At 55.7% G+C, this 17,482-nt stretch overlaps 1 protein-coding gene across 6 annotated transcripts in view; it reads right to left on the minus strand.

Annotated features, from left to right (window-relative positions):
* The window catches only part of TCF7 (transcription factor 7), a gene marked incomplete at its 5' end in the record, with an annotated part of 30,848 nt that overhangs the window by 11,660 nt on the left and 1,706 nt on the right, over window positions 1-17,482 (minus strand). The window lies entirely within an intron of this gene.

The raw sequence follows: 17,482 nt of genomic DNA on the forward strand, positions 1-17,482 counted from the left end.
TGGTCATGGATGCAAAGAACCCTGCTTTATCCTAGAATTTTTGGGAGCAGGAGCCAAGGGCCTATGAAGGTGGAAGGCTTTCTGGAAACCTCGGGGGCCTTTTTACCCTGATAAGTTCCTAGGACAGGGATTAGCCAGATCCCAGGCCTTGTGGCACACATGGAGATGAGCCTCAGGGCCCACTCCCTCAGGAACCTGGGACCCTGGTGGAAGGCATTCCACTATTCGCCATCTAAGGGCACAAACGCCTGGAGCCCTGGTGCAATGGGTGGAATGAACACCCTCCACAGGGCGCTGCAGACCACAGAGCTTTCAAATCTAAACTTCTGCTTCAGAGAAGGCCCTGCCATTCAGCCTTGGCTCTGGCTTTTCAGCTCTCAGAGTTATAAGCCTGGCTGGTGGAATAGGCAGCTCTGACCCTGGGGAATCTTAGGAGCAGAGCCTGGGGTCCAAGGTGCCAGCTCTAGGAAGACAGTCCCGGAGTCCCACTCTGCCCAGGGCAGGGAGAGGGTGGCTCCACAGCAGGTTTCGCAGCACACCACCTTCCCCGGGGAAGGCTCGTTTGGGCCAGGAAGCCCTGTCACCTGAGGGACAGCTAGAGCTGACCCTCCTTGGCCAGGTTGTTTAAGCTCCATGTTGTAACACAGCTCATTCTAGGTCTAGGAAACCTCAGAATCCAGCTCAGCCTATAGCCTCTGGCCTAGTTATGTATGTGTGTGACAGGAGCAGATGGACAGAGGGCTCATCCTGTCCCCCAGCCTTCCCTGGGAACTGGGGAAAAGCCTCATTAGACGGGGGTCTGTAGCCAGGCCACAGGAGAAGTGCCAGGTGGGTGGAGGTGGGGCTGAGAACCTGCCAGCAGGTGGAGGCCCTGAGGTGCCAGGGCTCCAGGGCAGAGCACTGAGGGCCTGGCCAGTCCTTCCCACGTTCGTGCAGGCTGCCTCTCAGCCTCACTCCCCAGCCCCCTGCGTGCCCGGTGGTGGCAGCCAGGGGAAACTGTCTGGCGCGGGACCTGGTGCCCCACGCCCCTCTCAGCCAAATGGAACGTCCCGCTCCACGGCCTCAGCACAAGGCTGTCCCAGGGCTAGGCTGCCCAGCCAGCAGGATGGAGTTGCCTGGGGCCTGACCTGTGTCTGGGGAGCCCAGTGACTGGAGCTCTGCTCCTCGCCTCCCCTGATGGTGACTGTGCCCTGCCTCCGAGGGAAGGAGGCAGGCCTGGGTTGATCGTCCCCACCCGTCCCTGAGTATCTCGACGACACAACCTCATCTCTTACCTCTGAGGGCAGAGTGCCAGGCATAGCGCTGGGCACTCAGTAAGCGCTCCCAGCATGGTGGGATGTATAAACAAATGAAAGACCTAACAGCAGACCATACTCCTTGATCAGCACACTCCAAGACCCCTGTTCTTGGCCTTTGCATACAGCCCCTTTCCCCTCTCCCGCTCCAGACTGCAGCACTCCAGGACGAGTCTAGACTCTGAGACCCTTGGACTGGGAACAGCCTTAGCAGAGGCGGTCCTTCCTGCCACAGCATTGCTCTTACTGTTCTTCCCCATGCCGGTTCAAAACCTATCGTCCCGAAGGCGGACCTCATCCTTCTGGGATCTTTTCATTGGCCCATGGCTGGAAATTCCTTACTCTGGTGCCCCAGCATGCCCTCCTCTTGCTGAGCAGGCTGGAGCCAAGAAGGGGCCCTAGGGCAGGGCCAGGCAGGAGGAGGTGGAAATGAGGGACTCCTGAGGTCAGTCTCCTCTGCTCTGAAGTCGGGCTTGGGCCTGGCCGGGCTGCTCCCGCCTCCCTCTTCCCCAACCCCCAACTTCCTGCAGGCTCAGGTGAAAAATAAACACGGTCGGCATTTTCCCTGCAGACCGCAGAGGTCGGCTTACAGGCTGTGTGCACCCTGCGAGCCCTTGCCACTGCCAGCAGAGAAGCTCCCTCGCCTCTAACGGTTGACTCTGAAAACCCCCAAACGCTTAAGAAGCCGCACAACACTTTCTCAGTGAAGAAAGCTTCTGCTTCCTCTGGTCTCAAGCCTGGAGGGTGGAAGCGTGTGAGGCTGACAAGGCCCTCCCAAGAAGGCCTCCCCTTGGCAGGGACTGTGCCAGGAGGAGCACCACCCCACAACACACACATACACACACTGCACCAGAATTCGCAGTTGACCACTATCAGCAGACACAGTCAGTCAGGATGTATTTACTAAGCTCCTACAATGTATCAGGCAGAAGAATGTTTCAGGCCAGGAGATCAGCATCTGCTAATGACAGCTGATGGTTTATATCCTGTGCGAGGCATAATTCTGAGCACCTTATAGAGTTTAACTCATGTACTCCTAAAACCTATGAAATAGGTACAATTATTATCCTCATTTAATAAATGAGGAAACGGAGATGGAGACATTACATAGCTTGCCCAAGGTCACATAGCTTGTAAGTGGCAGAGCTGAGATTCCACCAACTGTACTGCAAAGGCCCTACGGTTATCAAGGATAGAACAAGGGGGAACAGGGGAAGGAGTCCCAGTCCTAAACTCAGTCTCTCCCTTCTTCAGCCTAGTTGGTCAGAGTCACCTAAGCCAGTGCTCCCCGACCCTAAAGATGCTCCAGTAAGTTCTGGGACCCTGGGATTGGGGTTCTAGCTATACCCCATGCCTGCTTGCCTGCCAGGGCTGTCGGCACAGGGAGCTTGCCTGATGGCAATAGTTGGGACATGACCCCAGGTCCCCAGCCCACATCTCCCCGACTCACTCTCGCACAGCCACACCCCAGCCATACCCAACCACGCAGGCCTGCCTCTCTCTTACCCAGGTGTCCAGCTCTTCGCCTCTGCACCTTTATCCACCCCTTACGCCCTCCCCTCCCAGCTTTCCACACTTCCTCCTACTCTTTGCCATACTGATTCCTTCTCATCCTGACCTCAGTCTAAGGGCCACTTCCTTAGGACTGTGACCTGGGTGGGGTTCCACCAGCCCAGCAGGCAGAGCTGCCCACTTGCTGCAGGGGTTGTTGGCCTAGGGGTCCTGGAGGGCAGAATCGGCTTGTTAGTCATCTCTGCCTCTCCAGGGTCTGTGCTTGGCATGTTCATTAAGACTTGCTGAATGAAGGCCTCTAGAATACCTGATGCCCCAGAACCCGTGCATGCCTACCCACTCATCCAACCATGGACCTGACTTCAGTCTCTTGGCTCCTAGAACGGGGGGGGGGGGGGGTATTCCTGATGCCCGCTCTGGAGCTGCGGAACGGCCCTTGGGATGAGTCCACAGAAGGAGGGCAGATCCACACCTCGAACTAGACAGAAGGGTGGGCTATTGATAGTTATTGTTCTCTCTGCCAAGTGCACAGATGTGAAATTCAGTATTGTAAATGCCACATGTGACAACTGATTTGAGGCAGGCATTATCCTTCCTGTTTTACTCATGAGGGTCGTGAGGCTCAGTGACGCTGAGAAAATTGCAAGTCAGTGCTGGGGACCCCTTTAAGGTCTCTCAGGGTCTTCAGGCAACACCAGACAGCCACATTCTCATCTCTCACCTCCTCTCCCTCTGTGCTCCAGCCACTTTGGCTTCAAGGGCCATGCTGTTGCCTCTGCCTGGAGAGCTCTCCCACCACTTGTTGGGCTCTCAAGTTAGGTCTCTAGCAGTACGTGTAGGTAGGGCCCAGTGTGAGCCAGTGTTTAGGGAGCATGTGGCAGCACTGGACAAAGCACCCTGGCTGGGGCTGGGCATGGTCACAGCAGCACACAGGAGGCTGGGAGGAACTGGGGCCACTGCTGGGAGTCAGGGACATCCTGCCTGGCAACTGAGACCCTGTGCCTCCTTCTACCCCATCTCCTCCTTCCTGCAACACCTTGGGAGTCAGAATTCACCAGACAGTCAAAGCCAGGGCTACCACTAGTTCATATGGTGCCTTTGTGCTAACTAGAAAAAGTACCCTTTCCTCTGGAGAGACAGCCAGGCCCACACCAGGGCACGTGGCTTGTGGAGCATAGTGCAGGCTAGATTTCAGCTCCTTGGCCCGGATTCCCTGCATAACCCCACACAGTGGCCCTGCTCAAAAGGTCCTCTCCAGTTCTCACTTCTCTTCCCTGCATTGCCAGAAACCAGGCCACGCTCCATCCAGGGTCTGCCACTCAACTTCTGCTCTGGCCTTGATCAGTTCCTCTGGACTCCTCTCCCAGCTCCAGGGCCCACTAGTGCCCACCACACACAGCTCCCCCAGTCCTCTAGGTCTGGAGCTGGGGATCCACTGTCCAGCACCCACGGTGCTTAAGCACCAAGGAGTCTGGCCAGTTTCTGAGTGGGAAGCTGCCCCACGGCCTGGGACCACGAGAATGAACTTCCCAGAAGGAAGCAGGTCCTCCAAAGGAGGTTCGCCTGCATATCAGCCAAGCCGTGATGTGCAGGCTCCCCAGACCCCACGTCTGCAGATATCCCCTGGCTGGGCTCATGCCCTTTTATTGCCAGCTCCCGCTGCCCAGGACATGGTGCTCTCCAGAGGACGGCCCTCAAGCACCCCGCCCACAGCGTGCTGGACACCTTGTGCTAGACGCCCACCGCAGAGCATGGAGCCGCGGCCGTGTGGCCAGCTGAGCTGGAGGGCTAGGGTATGGCTGGGCTACACCCTTGCAGACCAGGAGGCTTTAGTCCCGCCTGTGGCCAGGATGCACAGAGCCCTCCCAGGTCCACGTGGCCAGTCCACCAGCTGCCTGGCCTTGACATCAGATAGGGGGTCCTGCCACAGCAGAGGCAAGGACTTGAGTCCCTGCCTACAGGCTTGGCAAACCACAGGCCTACTCTAGACCCAGCCTGGCCCCGAGGCACCCCCGGAGCTAGCGGAACCTCACTTAGCTGAGTGGCCTGGCCCACAGCCTCCAGCGGTTTCTATGCATTCGTTTACTTTTGTTTTCCTTCTTCCTCTCTGAGGTAAACGCCCCTCAGGACAGGATGTTTTCAGAGGAAAATATAAGCTTCCGGGAGCTGCTGCAGCCGAGCTGCTAGTTGATGCTACCGACACACTGTCTGGGGACTCTGCAGCAGCCTGGGGGCTGGGCATCCCCTGTCCAGGCAGTCGCCCTCCCAGCTCCTCAAGGCCCAGCCCTCCGGGAGCCCATGTGCCTGAGGCAGAGGCCAGGGCACAACCTCGGCTCAGGCTGTCTTTGGCAGTAGGGAAAGCCAGGCTCTGGGAAGAAGGCATTTGAGGAGTTCAGAGGTTTTGTTCCCTTGGGAGCAAAACAAAAACGCTTTGTAGAAAAGGCATGAAGAAAGCAGTGGAGGTGCAGATTTAGACACGGCAGCCGCCACCAGTGGCAGCCTCCTGTGTGCCTAGCACCCTGCAGGGTTCGCCCCCCGCCCCCCGAATCCCACCAGTCTTCCCAACCACTTTGTGACGTGTGTACAGATTGTGCGGATGAGGAAAGGGTAGCCGGGAGAGGTTAAATGACTTGCCCAAGGTCTCACAGCAAGTAATGACAGATCGGGATTTGAATCCAGCCCTTTGGGGTTCCTGGCCAGAGATCTTTACCACTCGGTGAGAGGCCTCCCAGGCCAGCTGGTAGCGCACAGCAATGGAGACCACACGTGTGAGGCGCAGGAGCCGAGTGGTTGCCAGGTTCTCCCCCCTACACTGGGTCTCCTCACTAAGACCTCCACCTACCCGGGACCCGCTGGATTTTGCCAGCAACACCCTGCCCTCATAGGAGGTGATGTGGGTCCTCAGTCGTAAATGACTAAAGGAACCGTGAGAAGTCATTCTTCCCACCAGGTCTGGCCTCTTTTCCCAGTCCACATGCATGCGGGGTGGATGGCCACCGCAGAAGAGTTAGTGTGCCGCCTAGGAGCGAGAGCTAGGGCGGCCTGGCGCAGGGCCCAGAGAGGCGGAGGCTGATGGTCAGCGACGGCTCAAGGGTGGGAGGCAGAGGAGACTTGGAGATCTCATCCCCAGCCTTGGCACTGCATTCCTGCCCCGATTAATTCCAGCCAGCTTCTGAGGAGCAAAGATAAGATGGGGGTCTCTGAGTTACCTGGTCTGTTCAGCTGCCTGTACCAGCCCAGAGGACAGTTCTGCCCTGGGGCCACAGTCAGGAAGCTCACTTGGGTCTAACCCTTGCAGCTACTGCCAGTTAAGGAAGGCCCTTGGGGCTCTGCCTGGACTCAGTCCAGCGGTTTATCCCAAGTGAACAAGACAAGGAGTGGAAACGAGTTGCTGGAGGCTTCAGGCCCCAGGATGCTCCCACCCAAGCCCCTCACGCCAAGTGTAAGCAGACGGAGGAGGGCAGGGCTGCTGCAACTGTCACAGGGGCCCTCTTGGGGTGGAGCCCTCTAATGAGGTTGAGTTAGGGGGTTCCAAAAACCACACCAAACAGCTTTTACAGATACACACCTGGGTCTAACACTATAAAAATACAGGGAGAGGGTGAAACACTAAATTCCTGGCGGGGGTGAGGAGTGGGGATGGATGGGATGGGGGAGCCAAGGCGACCCAGCTGTAGCTATAAAACCCAACTTTTCAAAAATGAGTGGATAGATATGTTGTCTGAGAGGCAAGGTAGCAGGTGGTAAGGGCAGGGAACACAGAGGTAGATGCCTGAATTCACATCTCTCCTCCAGCACTTGCAAAGTGTGTCTCTCTGTGCTTCGGGTTCCCCATCTGTACAATATCCATATCTCATAGGGATTAAATGAAGTAATATTTGTATCTGCTAATATTTTTTAAAATTAACGAAGAAGAAAACAAAAGACAAAGGCGAGCATGTTCCTAGACCAAGGCTTTTCAGGAAAGCCGGCTTTTGTGCCAGGCCAGGGCTGCTGGCCCTCGATTTCCTTTGGACTACGGCCAGATTGCTGTTGGGCCAGACTCCTGAGCTCCTGACTAGCCCTCAGTGACCAGAGCCAGGGCAGGGGCGGGGGGAGGCATGGGGGGTGGCACGGGAGGAGCAGAGGAGGGCAGTGGTAGAAGAAGAAACCCTCAAAATGCCGCAGCAGGGTTGGGAGGTGGATCTGGTTTCCAAGGGGTTTGGGGAGGGGACACCCATGTGCAGGGATGCCCTCAGATTCCTCAGTCCAGCCATTCCCATTGTCTCCGAGCCTAGGACACCCTCTAGCCCATCCCTGGACCACACAGAGGAGGGCACCTGGGCCAGAGAAGTCCAACAGTGAGCTCCAAGCTAAGCCAGGACCAGGACCAAAGTTAGAAAGGAGGAATCAACCTATACACAGTTCTTAACTGTCCTTGCATCATGCATCAAACCTGATGTAATCTTTTTTTTAAAATTTAACTTAATTTTTGGCTGCGCTGGGAGGCTTGAGGGATCTTAGTTCCCCAACCAGGGATTGAATCCATGCCCTCGGCAGTGAAAGTGCAGAGTCCTAACCACTGGACCACCAGGGAATTCCCAAACCTGATGTCATCTTAAATGTCATTTATAAACACTTTTCCAGGTAATATTTATTCTGAAAGCCCTGAGGTCCTGCTTTTAACCAAGAAACAACCCTTTTGGCCCCCGATAGCATGTGGTCCAGCCCTGACCCAGGTCCAGAGCTCTGAGGTCAAGCCCAGGAGGGGCAGTAAGGGCCAAGTCTTTCCTTGAGGCCAGAGGAATTCAGCTCATAAACTCAACAGGAGTGGGTTCAGCTTTGCAGCCTGCAATGCTCCCAATGAGCTCCACACAATCGAGACCAAAGGGACAGAGCAGAGCCTGGGCTTTGGGGTAAAACAGACCTGAGTCCAAATCCTGACTCTGACAGGTACTAGCAAGTTCTTAACCTCTCTGAGCCTCAGTTTCCCCATCTGTAAAATGAGAGCGATAATAGTATCTACTTTCTTGGCTTCTTGTAAGGATCCTGCTATTAGGATTAAGTCCCCAGCACAGGTCTGGCACTTGGGAAGTTCTTGACACATGCACTATTACTGTGGCTGTTGTTATTCTTGCAACAGTTTACGAGCACCTACTATGGGTCATGCGCTATGCTGGCCGCTAAGATTCTAGCAGTGAAGAAGACAGATGTGGCCTTGGCCCTGTAGATCCTCTCCAGCCCTTTTGATCCCAACCACCATCCCTTAAACCCCACCTCAACACGGCCATCAACGCTTGTGGCCTCTGCAATCCCAGCTTCATCTGGCCCCACACCCTTTGGTCTATGTTCACCCCCCAGCCCCACCCATGGGGTTGCCCACCACAGCTGGGGGGCTCCCAGGCTGTAGCCTGCTTCAAAGCCTGTCGGCAAGCTCTGGGGCGGCTGCTGCAGCCCGGCGCACACTTGGGGCCGCCCCGCCTGGACCCTGGCTATAGCCGCAGAGACCTCACTGCCGCTGCTGCAGAGCTCTCCACAGGCTGCTTCTCGGCATCCCTAAGTGCCCACCCACCCCCTGCCTGCCTGGCCACCGGGCCAGCCACAGAGCCATCTGATTTGAATGAAACTTCAAACTTAATGACTTTCATGCTGGTTATTTAAAACGCAATGTAATTTTCTTAAACACCCTATTATTTCCTTTGATAGCTACAAAGCTTCCCCCAATCCCATAAGCATGTTTATTTTTAGGGAAAAGAGTGGTTTTGCAGCTGGTCATAGAGACTATAGGGAAAAGGAGCCTGCAGAAAGTAGGGCAAAGAGTCAACCGTAGCAGCCTGGAGACCCACAGCTGCCTTGCCTTCGTGCTGGGGCAGACTCCACCGGCACCACGGGGTCCAGGGCAGGACCCTGCCCTTCTCATACCAGCACATCCACCAGCGGCCCTCCTGTCTACCATCTGACAGTGGCCAAGTCCCCCTTCCTGTGCTTCCCCTCCACAGGGCCCCAGTGTCCTCATCTGTAAGATGGTTCCACTGGCTTCCCACAGACATGCCAGGCAACTATGGTCTGGGGAAGGGGTCCTGCGGCCACCGACATGCTCTCAGCTGCCTCCTCCAGACATTCTGCCCTAGTTAAGGCCTTGAGGCCTGCAGCTTTGACCAGCTGGACGAGATCTGTGCCCAGATAAAGTGGCCTCCGGCAGTGGCTGCCCACACTGGGAGGGTGGGTGGGTGTGGCTCTGCCAGTCGGGGGCCCCCTGGCAAGGGAGGTGGCCTAGTGGTGGGTGTGCGTGCAGAGGTCAGCTGAGCCCCGCCAATGCGGGGTGTCCTCTGGGAATGGCTATTTTTAGATCCCAGGCTTTCATGTGGCCGAATGATGTGCAGTTTACAAAGCATTGGTAATGCGTTTCAGATGGCGGCCCAGCGGACCGGGAGGCTGGGCCTCCTGCCACCAGAGCCAGGTCAGAGTTAGTCAGAATACCCTCAACTGGACTTCTGTCACCTGTCTCTCCCTCCCTATAATTCTTTCTTGCCTGACAGGGAGACCAGGCCTGGAGCAGTCCTTGCAATACCCACCAAAGCCCCCCCTGAGGCCCACCCGAGCAGCAGGCCTCCCCAGCTGACCCTCGTCTGAACTTCAGAAATCCTCATGTCCGGAGCTCCCCACCCCCGTTTACAGAAGGAAACTGAGACCCAGAGAGGTTAACAGATTTGCTTGAGGTCACACACCCAGGGGAGGAGGTGGCCTTGGTCCCTGGCTTCCTTACCCATCATAGCCCCCTCCCCTCATGGGCAAATTGGGCTTCCTGGGAGGGGTGACCGGCCAGCCCTGGCTAGGCCACCCAGACACGGTGGGCTGGGGCAGCTGTAACCATGCACCCCCAGAACGCACTGTTCCCTGGGGCCTGCCCATCCACGCCTGCAGCCCCAGCCGCACACTCGCCATCAGCTGAAAGCAGAGAGTGCGGAGCCCAGACACCTCTCCGGTTCGTGGAGAGAGAGAGAGAGATGGTTGTTTTAACGGGAGGGGTAAAGGGGTTGGCAAAGCATCTGCTTCCTCTGATCTCCAAGGAGCTTTGGCTGTGGAGCTGGCTGTGACATGAAGGCTGTGTGTCACCATCTCCCTCTGGGCTCTAAAGCCATATCTGCTAGCACAGCCCAGGCAGGCAGGCAGGCAGGCTCCATGGGTGGGACAGGCTACATGGCTGCCTCCCCACAAGAGAGGGCCAAACTCACCAAACTACTACCTTGGGCCAGGGACCCTATCCAGCAGGGGACAGTCCCTCTACCCACCAGGGGACTGAGCCAACGGGAGCCCCATGTTCTGCAGGACCAGAAGGGGCCAAACCCTCTGACCAGGACAAACCCTCCCGGGCTGCAGCTCAGAGACTACACATGCCAAGGCTGATGTGGGCCACACCTCTTTAAGGGAGGGAGGCGGCACCCACGTCCAAACCCCAAGCATCAAAGGTCTGCGAGCTGAGACAGCAAACTGCCTGAAGGAAGAAGCTAACAATGTCCTGGGGTCTCAGAGACCCTCCACTGACTCCTGGGGCCTTGGAGTCCTGCTAGAGACAGTGCTGAGGAGACGTGTTCTCCACACCCTGGCTAAAGCACCAATGGGCTGCACACCCTGACCTCTGGGGTTCAGCTCCCCTCAGGAAACAGCAGACAAGACCCTGGACTCATGACCCTGGAGTGAGACTGAGAGTCAAAAGAAATAACACAAAACTTCCACCTCTGAGGCACTCCTGCCTTGCATGTGCCAGTCCGCTCGGGTCTGCCCTGCCCAAAGCCCACCCCCTCCCTTGCATCCCAGCATCCACCTGCCCCAGCTGCCGGCTCTGCCCGCCTCACCCTCTATGTTCAACTCAAACCATCTCCCGTGGGCACCACACTGCCCTTCATGCTGCCAACACACTGCAGGTACCCACCAGCCACTCCTGGGCTCTGGAACCAGCACCCCCGGGTATTAAGGTCACGTGCTGGGCCTTCAGTGCTGGCCCTTCTCCAGCCTCACAGACCCTGGGCTTCGGGTGGCTCTTCCAATGACCAAGAACATACTAATTTCTGCCTCTCCTCCTCTGCTTGAACTGTGCCCCCGACCTCGAGCATTCTCCCACTCTCACCTTCGCAGGTTCTGGGCCAGCCAGAACTCTCCCCTGTCAGGAAGCCTTCCTGGCTGCCCCCACTGGCCTCCCTCCCTCCTCAGTGCCCTTTATCCAACACGGCCGACTCTGAGCCCCAAGGAGAGTCTCTTTGCCTTGCCAGAGCTGAGCTCTGCGGGGTGGGGCAGAGGCAGCCGTCCCCTCTGAGCTGAGCCAAGGCCAAGTGGGGCTCAGTAAATACCGGTTAAGAGTCTGGATCAGGATTCTAGGTACAGCTGGCACTATGTCGTCCAGCAGCTGAGGGCCCGAGGGCTGGCTGGGCCGGACAGCTGTCCTCTTTGCTCTGCCCCAGGGGAACTGGCTGCTGAGCTGAGGACGGAGAGCATCAGGGGCTTCAGTCCAGCCGCACCTTCAGGAGCACTGCACCTACTGGCCCGGCGCCCTTTACAAGGGCCATTCCCACACAGTGTTAACAATCCCTCCCACAGTGGCTTCCACTCAGGAAGCACCTACTATGTGCCGGGAACTCCACATCCACTATCTCGCTCCACTCCACAGTAACCCAAGGAGGTAGGAACCTTCACTATCCTCATGTTTAGATGAGAAAGCTAAGGCCCACAGGAGTTAACTTACCCAAGGCCACCCAGCCAAGGAGTGGAAGATATGGTATTTGAGGGCGGAGCTTCCCAACTCAGGCCTTCCCCCTTCACTCCTCTAAGGGGCCTTGGATAAGTCCCTTCCCTGACCTGGCCTCACTGTCCCCACCTGCAGAGGAGGGCTGTTACCCAAGGATCTGTGCACTGTACCGTTCGGGGAGGGGGAGCCCTGTGACCTGATAAAACACCTGTTTCCTCCAACAGAGTCTTGTTTGTACACAGTGGCAGGAAGCAGCCAGTCACAAGGTATGAGGGAGTGTGACTGTATGGCTTCGGAACCGCAGCTGCCCGAGGAGGCTCAGAGGGAGGCTGCGGCTCCCCTCGTCCCCTCCATGTGGCTCTGTGCCCACCCTGATCCAGCCTGACCTCAGCAGTTATGCGACTTGAAACCAGTGCCCCTGCAGCCCATTCTTGCAGCTCCGCTAAACCTCCCTTCATGCAGGAACGGGGGTTGGGTGTGATCTTAGGAGACCCAGGAGGGCATGGTCTGCCAACTGGCCATGAGAGGGGACCCCCAAGGCCCCCCCCTTTCAACTCCACTCACGCCTAAGTCTTGGAGCACTTGGGGAAGTAGGCAGAACTGGTATGGATATCCCTGTTTGCGGGCTATGGAAGCTGGCTCGTGAAACCCTGCTGGGGCCGGGGGAGAATACCTGGGTCCTGGTGACCAACTCAGGGCTCTCTGTCAGCCCCTCCACCCTGCTAAGCTGGAGGAGTGGATGGCAACCCTAAAACAGCAGCCCCTGGTGACAGGGTGGGGCAGGGGTCTGCAGGATAGGCCTCCTTCAGGGTGCTTTCCTGGCCCTGAAATGCATCAGGGAAGCCCTGAAAACGAAGTTTCACCTTGGGAGCAGCTGGCGGTGAGGGGGTTGCTGCAGATTTTCCAAATACCACACAGCCTTCCAAGTCAGGAAGGAATGCAAGTCAAAGTTACTTTTAAGTCTCATTGCCCACCACGAACCTATAAAATGAACAACAAAAAAGGGGAAACTCCACGTCAGCTATGCTTGGGCACCGCAAGGAACCCTCGGTGAACTGGGGCCTTGATTCTTCCTACCTCTTGAACCCATAATTCTCTTTGAACATTATGCTCCAGAAAAATAATCAAAATGGAAACTAAGGAGTGATTTGTATAGAGCATCATTCCCACTGGTAAAGAAGGCAAGGTGCGAGCAAACTAGAAGCCACATGAGGGAGAGATGAATAATAAACATGAGGGAAAACAGGCAAAGAAGCTGTGCATGGGCACTGCCTGGGGGCCTGCACACCAGGGAAGCGTCGGAGCAAGACACAGGGGTGTTGCACACGGGGCACCATGTGAGAAAAGCTCTGGGAGTGGTTCAGAGGCTAATGGCCATGAAGGTCTTTTCCCTTTTTTTCTTACAAAATAGCTTAAGCCCCTAACATCTTGTGTAAAGGGCTTCTATATGGCTGGGGAAGGGGAGCCTCTTTCCGCAAAATCTCTGGGCGGTGGGAGAGGATTCTCAGGATGGAATGAGTGGCTATGGCTCCCAGTCTGGCCCCAGGAATAACACTTTTCCTCCCAAGAATGCCTGGGTGAGGCAGGTGTTGAGGAGGGGGCCTGTACACCTGAGGGCTAGTCCCCAGGGTTCAAACCCCCAAACCCCGTGGCCCAAAGTGGAGATATAGTCCTCCAGACAGAAGTGCACATGGAGCCTACCACTGAGCCACCCCTGGTCCCAGAGGAGCCAGGACAGCAAGGGAGAGGGATCAATTGTGGCCAAACCCCGACCCCCAAGCCCAGGCCACACTGGCACCTTCCTGGGCACGTCCCTGGTACTGCTGCCTCCAGTCCTCAGTCCAACTCTGGGAGGAGGGCTTGCCACTCCCATTGTGCAGATGAGGAAACTAAGGCTCAGACATACTTCTGACACATGGGCTGTCTCTGGACTAAGCATGGCAAGTGCATCATAAACCAGTGCCAACCACCTTGGCCTGAAGAGCTGCTGGGGTGGGCAAGGCAGCCGAGGCCCGGTGGGGGATGACGGAAGGCCCCACTTGGATGGTCAGAGCAAGTCTCTCTGAGGAGGTGACATCTGAATAAGCCCTGAGTGAGGAATGAGAAGTGGCAGCTAGGTGAAGAGCTAGGGAAGAGAATGCCAAACTGCGGGAACGAGCGCAAAGGTCTTGAGATGGAAAGAACTTGGTGGTTGTAAAACCTATCAGGCCACTGAGGTGGCTGCTTTTTAGGGAGAAAGGAAGAGTATGGTGCAGACGAGGAAGGGCGGTCAGCAGGGGCTGGCCACCCAGGCCTTCAGGCCGTGGTGAGTGGCTTAGATTTTACTTCAAGAGCAATGGGAGCCTCTACAGGGCTTCATCAGGCGAGAGGTGGGATCTGACTTATGTTTGGCTGCTCTGTGGATCCTGGATTGAGGGTTAGGGTAGGGTTGTGGGGAGGGACCCAGGTCCACTGCAGGGACCCTATGGAGGCTGCCTTCCTGGGGGAGGGATGGTGATGGTTGGGGCTTGGAGGTAGCAAATGAAGTAGAGACGTGGAAGATTTGGGATGTCTGGAGGGAGCCCAGATGCCTGCCAGCCCCCTATTTGTCTTCATCTGGCAGACAACCCTATTGCTTCAGGAAGCTGCTCAGCAGACCTTCCTCACAGCCTAGGCAGGGGCCAGGTCTTCCCAGGACACGCCAGCAGGACCTTTTGTGACAGTACTCCTCTGGCCAGGGATTCAGGTCTATTCATCTGTCTCCTCCACTCAGCTGGGCACTCCAGGGGCAAAGGCTGGTTCTGCTCTGTCTGGTGGCCAGCCTGGTGCCAAACTCTCTCCTAACAGGCTTCATCCCAACCAGGGCTGGTGACCAACCATCACTACCCCTCCTCCGTGAGGCCCCACTGCTCACCCTCTGAGGGGTGTGGAGGGTTGGGTGGGTGCATCTCTGCAGAGCCCCCCCGGACCGGCTAGCCACCCGTCAGCAGCACTTCCTTCCTCTGCTCAAGTCTTGCTCATACCCTCACCTCCTGCTCCCCCAGGGCTCGCTCCCCTCACCTGTACCTCAGACCTTGGAGTCAGAGAACATGAGCCCGATGGCCAGAAGCCCACTGCTTCAAGTGGGCTCCTTCACGTCAGATGTCTCTGGGCATGCCCAGACACCAGGACGGCACAGGGAAACAGCCCCAAGTCCCTGCAGAGCCAAAAGGCTCAGCTCAGCTATTTATTTTTTAAATTGAGATGTAATTCACATACCTTAAAATTGACCATTTTAAAGTATACAATTCAGCGGCTTTTAATATATTCACAAGATTGTGCAACCGTCACCACTATCTAATTCCAGAACATATTCATCACCCAAAAAAAGAAACCCCGTACCCATTAGCAGTCACTACCCATTCTTCTCCTCCCTCAGCCCTCGGCAACCACTCCCCTACTTTCTGTCTCTATGGATTTGCCTATTCTGGGCATTTCAACTAAATGGCAAAAGGCTCAGCAGCCTTCCAGGCCACAGATACCAAGCAGAGCCCATAGAAGGGGTCAGAAGAGTGACATGGCCTCATATCCTTTTTGAGATGGGGATTTGCACCAGACTGTCAGTTCTGCACTAAGACTCTGAGTTTCCCTAAGGAGTGATGCCTTACTCATCCCAGAAATCCCTCAAAGTCTGGCGCAGGACCAGTCATCGCCCCTCCCCACCTCAATCCCAGAGCGGAGCAAACAAAACAAAACAATAGTGGCTACTGGTCTAGGCCAGTAACTGTCTGCAAGCCTACATTAGATGCCTCAAAGACATCAGCTATGAAATTAACTTTGACCTAATTTCCACTTCCAAAAACAGAGTTTGCAAGAAACCAAGTACCAAAAAGAAGGAACCTTTTGGGAAAAAAATCCCTCTGCCCCCCTGGCAGTTGTCTGTGAGGTGGTCATTTGGCCCATTGCTCCTGACAACGTTCAAGTCTGCCTGCTTTAAGGTGTCCAGTGTAGCAGCCGCGTGGGTATTCCACCTACACAAGGGCAGATGAGGTCCCTGGCATGGGTTTTCCCCACTGTCAGGGGAGGTCAAGCGTTCGGCCCTGAGCTCCCCCGCACAACTGTTGACCACTTGGATTCTCTCAGAGAGTGCAAAGAGCAAGAGGGGCCAAGTTCTAAGGCTCACGGGGAGGGGCTGGCCAGTGTGTCATCTGTCCCCTGAAGAGGGGCTCAGGAAAGCAGAGCTTTGGAAAAAAACTTCCAAAGGTGATTTTCCTCAGGTCCCCTACAAGGGACTCCTAACCTATCGTAAGAGTTTCTTTTCTCATTCCAGACACATGAACCTTGGATCACATGATAAATGTGCTCCCAAAACATGGGGTCAATTAATTTTGCTTTTTAAATCCTCACCATATTTTATATGTCCACACAACTCTGAGTAACACAAAGAACTACTACTCTTATTTGCTATTTGGTTGTAAGTATCAGATTTGCTTAAAGGAGGCTCCCCTATATTCACGTACATCTTCCTCACCCAGCATCTCCCTACCTTAGGCCCTTGCCTCTGTCCTTGTCCCCAGCCCCACGGAGCAGCCGATGCCAGGGAACAGAAAGTCAGCTCCAGAGCCTGCCCTCCTCCTGTGTTCCCATAAGCCAGGCTGCAGGAGGCTATAGCTGTGTGGGGAGGAGGACAAAGGGATCTGCCCCTATAAGAGAGGGTGCGACACATAGAAATGCATCTGCTGTACCTTAAGAAAGAGCCCAAAGTTGAAAAAATGAATGATCCAGGCCAGGGGAGTGATGGTGTGCCTGCCCTAGTTCCTACTCCCCCCACAATCCTGACTGCTAGAGGCAGCCATCCAGCTGCCTACACTTGGACCAGTGTAAGCTAAAGGACACCAAATGGTCCCATCACCACACCCTTACGAAGAACGAGGCACTCCCACTCTGGGCACTCTCCTACCACTTGCCCAGGCTGTGAAAGAAACTCAGAAACACCGCCTTTTCCCTGCCCCTCTGTGTAATCATAAGATGCCGGAGGGAATCTGCCTGCTAGGTCTGCTTTGGGTCCTAGACCTTTTGTTTAGTCATGATTATCAGGGACGCCAGCCCCCTGTCAGCAGCTCACGTGCCTGTGGTTTGGCAGTGGTGGGTCAGGTCCCACCACTTGGCCCCAAATCTAAGGGTTTACACCTTGTAGGGGGCCCCCAAAGCATCCTTCAGTATCAGCTCATGGAGGGTAGAGGTCTCTGGGGAGAGCTGCTGCATCAGGTGGCAAGGTCAGAAGGTGAGCCCCTTGCCCCACAGACTTGGAAGGAAGCGAGTACCTCACAGATGGAGCCACCCCCGAGCAGGAAGCCAGACAGACCACTCAACCAACATGTTCCTTCACAGATGAAGGAATGGGGGTCCAAAGGGCAAGGAGCTTATTTCTAGTCAGCTGCCTTCCACCAGGTTTTCCATCCTGGGTTTCTGGAGAGAAGGCTCAATCTACTTTCTCATGTCCCACCAGCTTCAGCATGCAACAGCTTTCAGAACCAACCCTCCTCACTCCTGATCTGACACAGCCTGGCAGTCACTCTCCGCCCGCTGGGTGACCCCCACCACTAGCCATGTGAGCCTCCTACTGCTGGCCTGACCTGCCCTGGGTCTATCTGCACCTAACACCCACCCACCACAAACCCCAAACCCTTACATGAACTCTAGAAGCTCTAATCTCACCCCTGACTTCGGCCAGCTGAGCACACTCTGAAACACTAATCTGAATTTTTCGTAAGTGCAGCTTTACCGCTGCTCCACAGCACTCAGAAGAGGCTCTTCACACCTTAGGTCATCTGCACCAGTGGGCAAAAAGCATGGTTTGTAATGATCATGGAATCTTCTCAAAGCACTGGGGACTTAAATTTAATTTGCAAATTCATTAAACAGGCCGCTTACTGACACTACTGATTTGAAACACCTTTGCAAACCCTTCCTGGTGCATTTGAGACCAAGCCAG

Source organism: Leucopleurus acutus (assembly GCF_964270905.1).
Source record: "Leucopleurus acutus genome assembly, chromosome: 3".
NCBI lineage: Eukaryota > Metazoa > Chordata > Mammalia > Artiodactyla > Delphinidae > Leucopleurus > Leucopleurus acutus.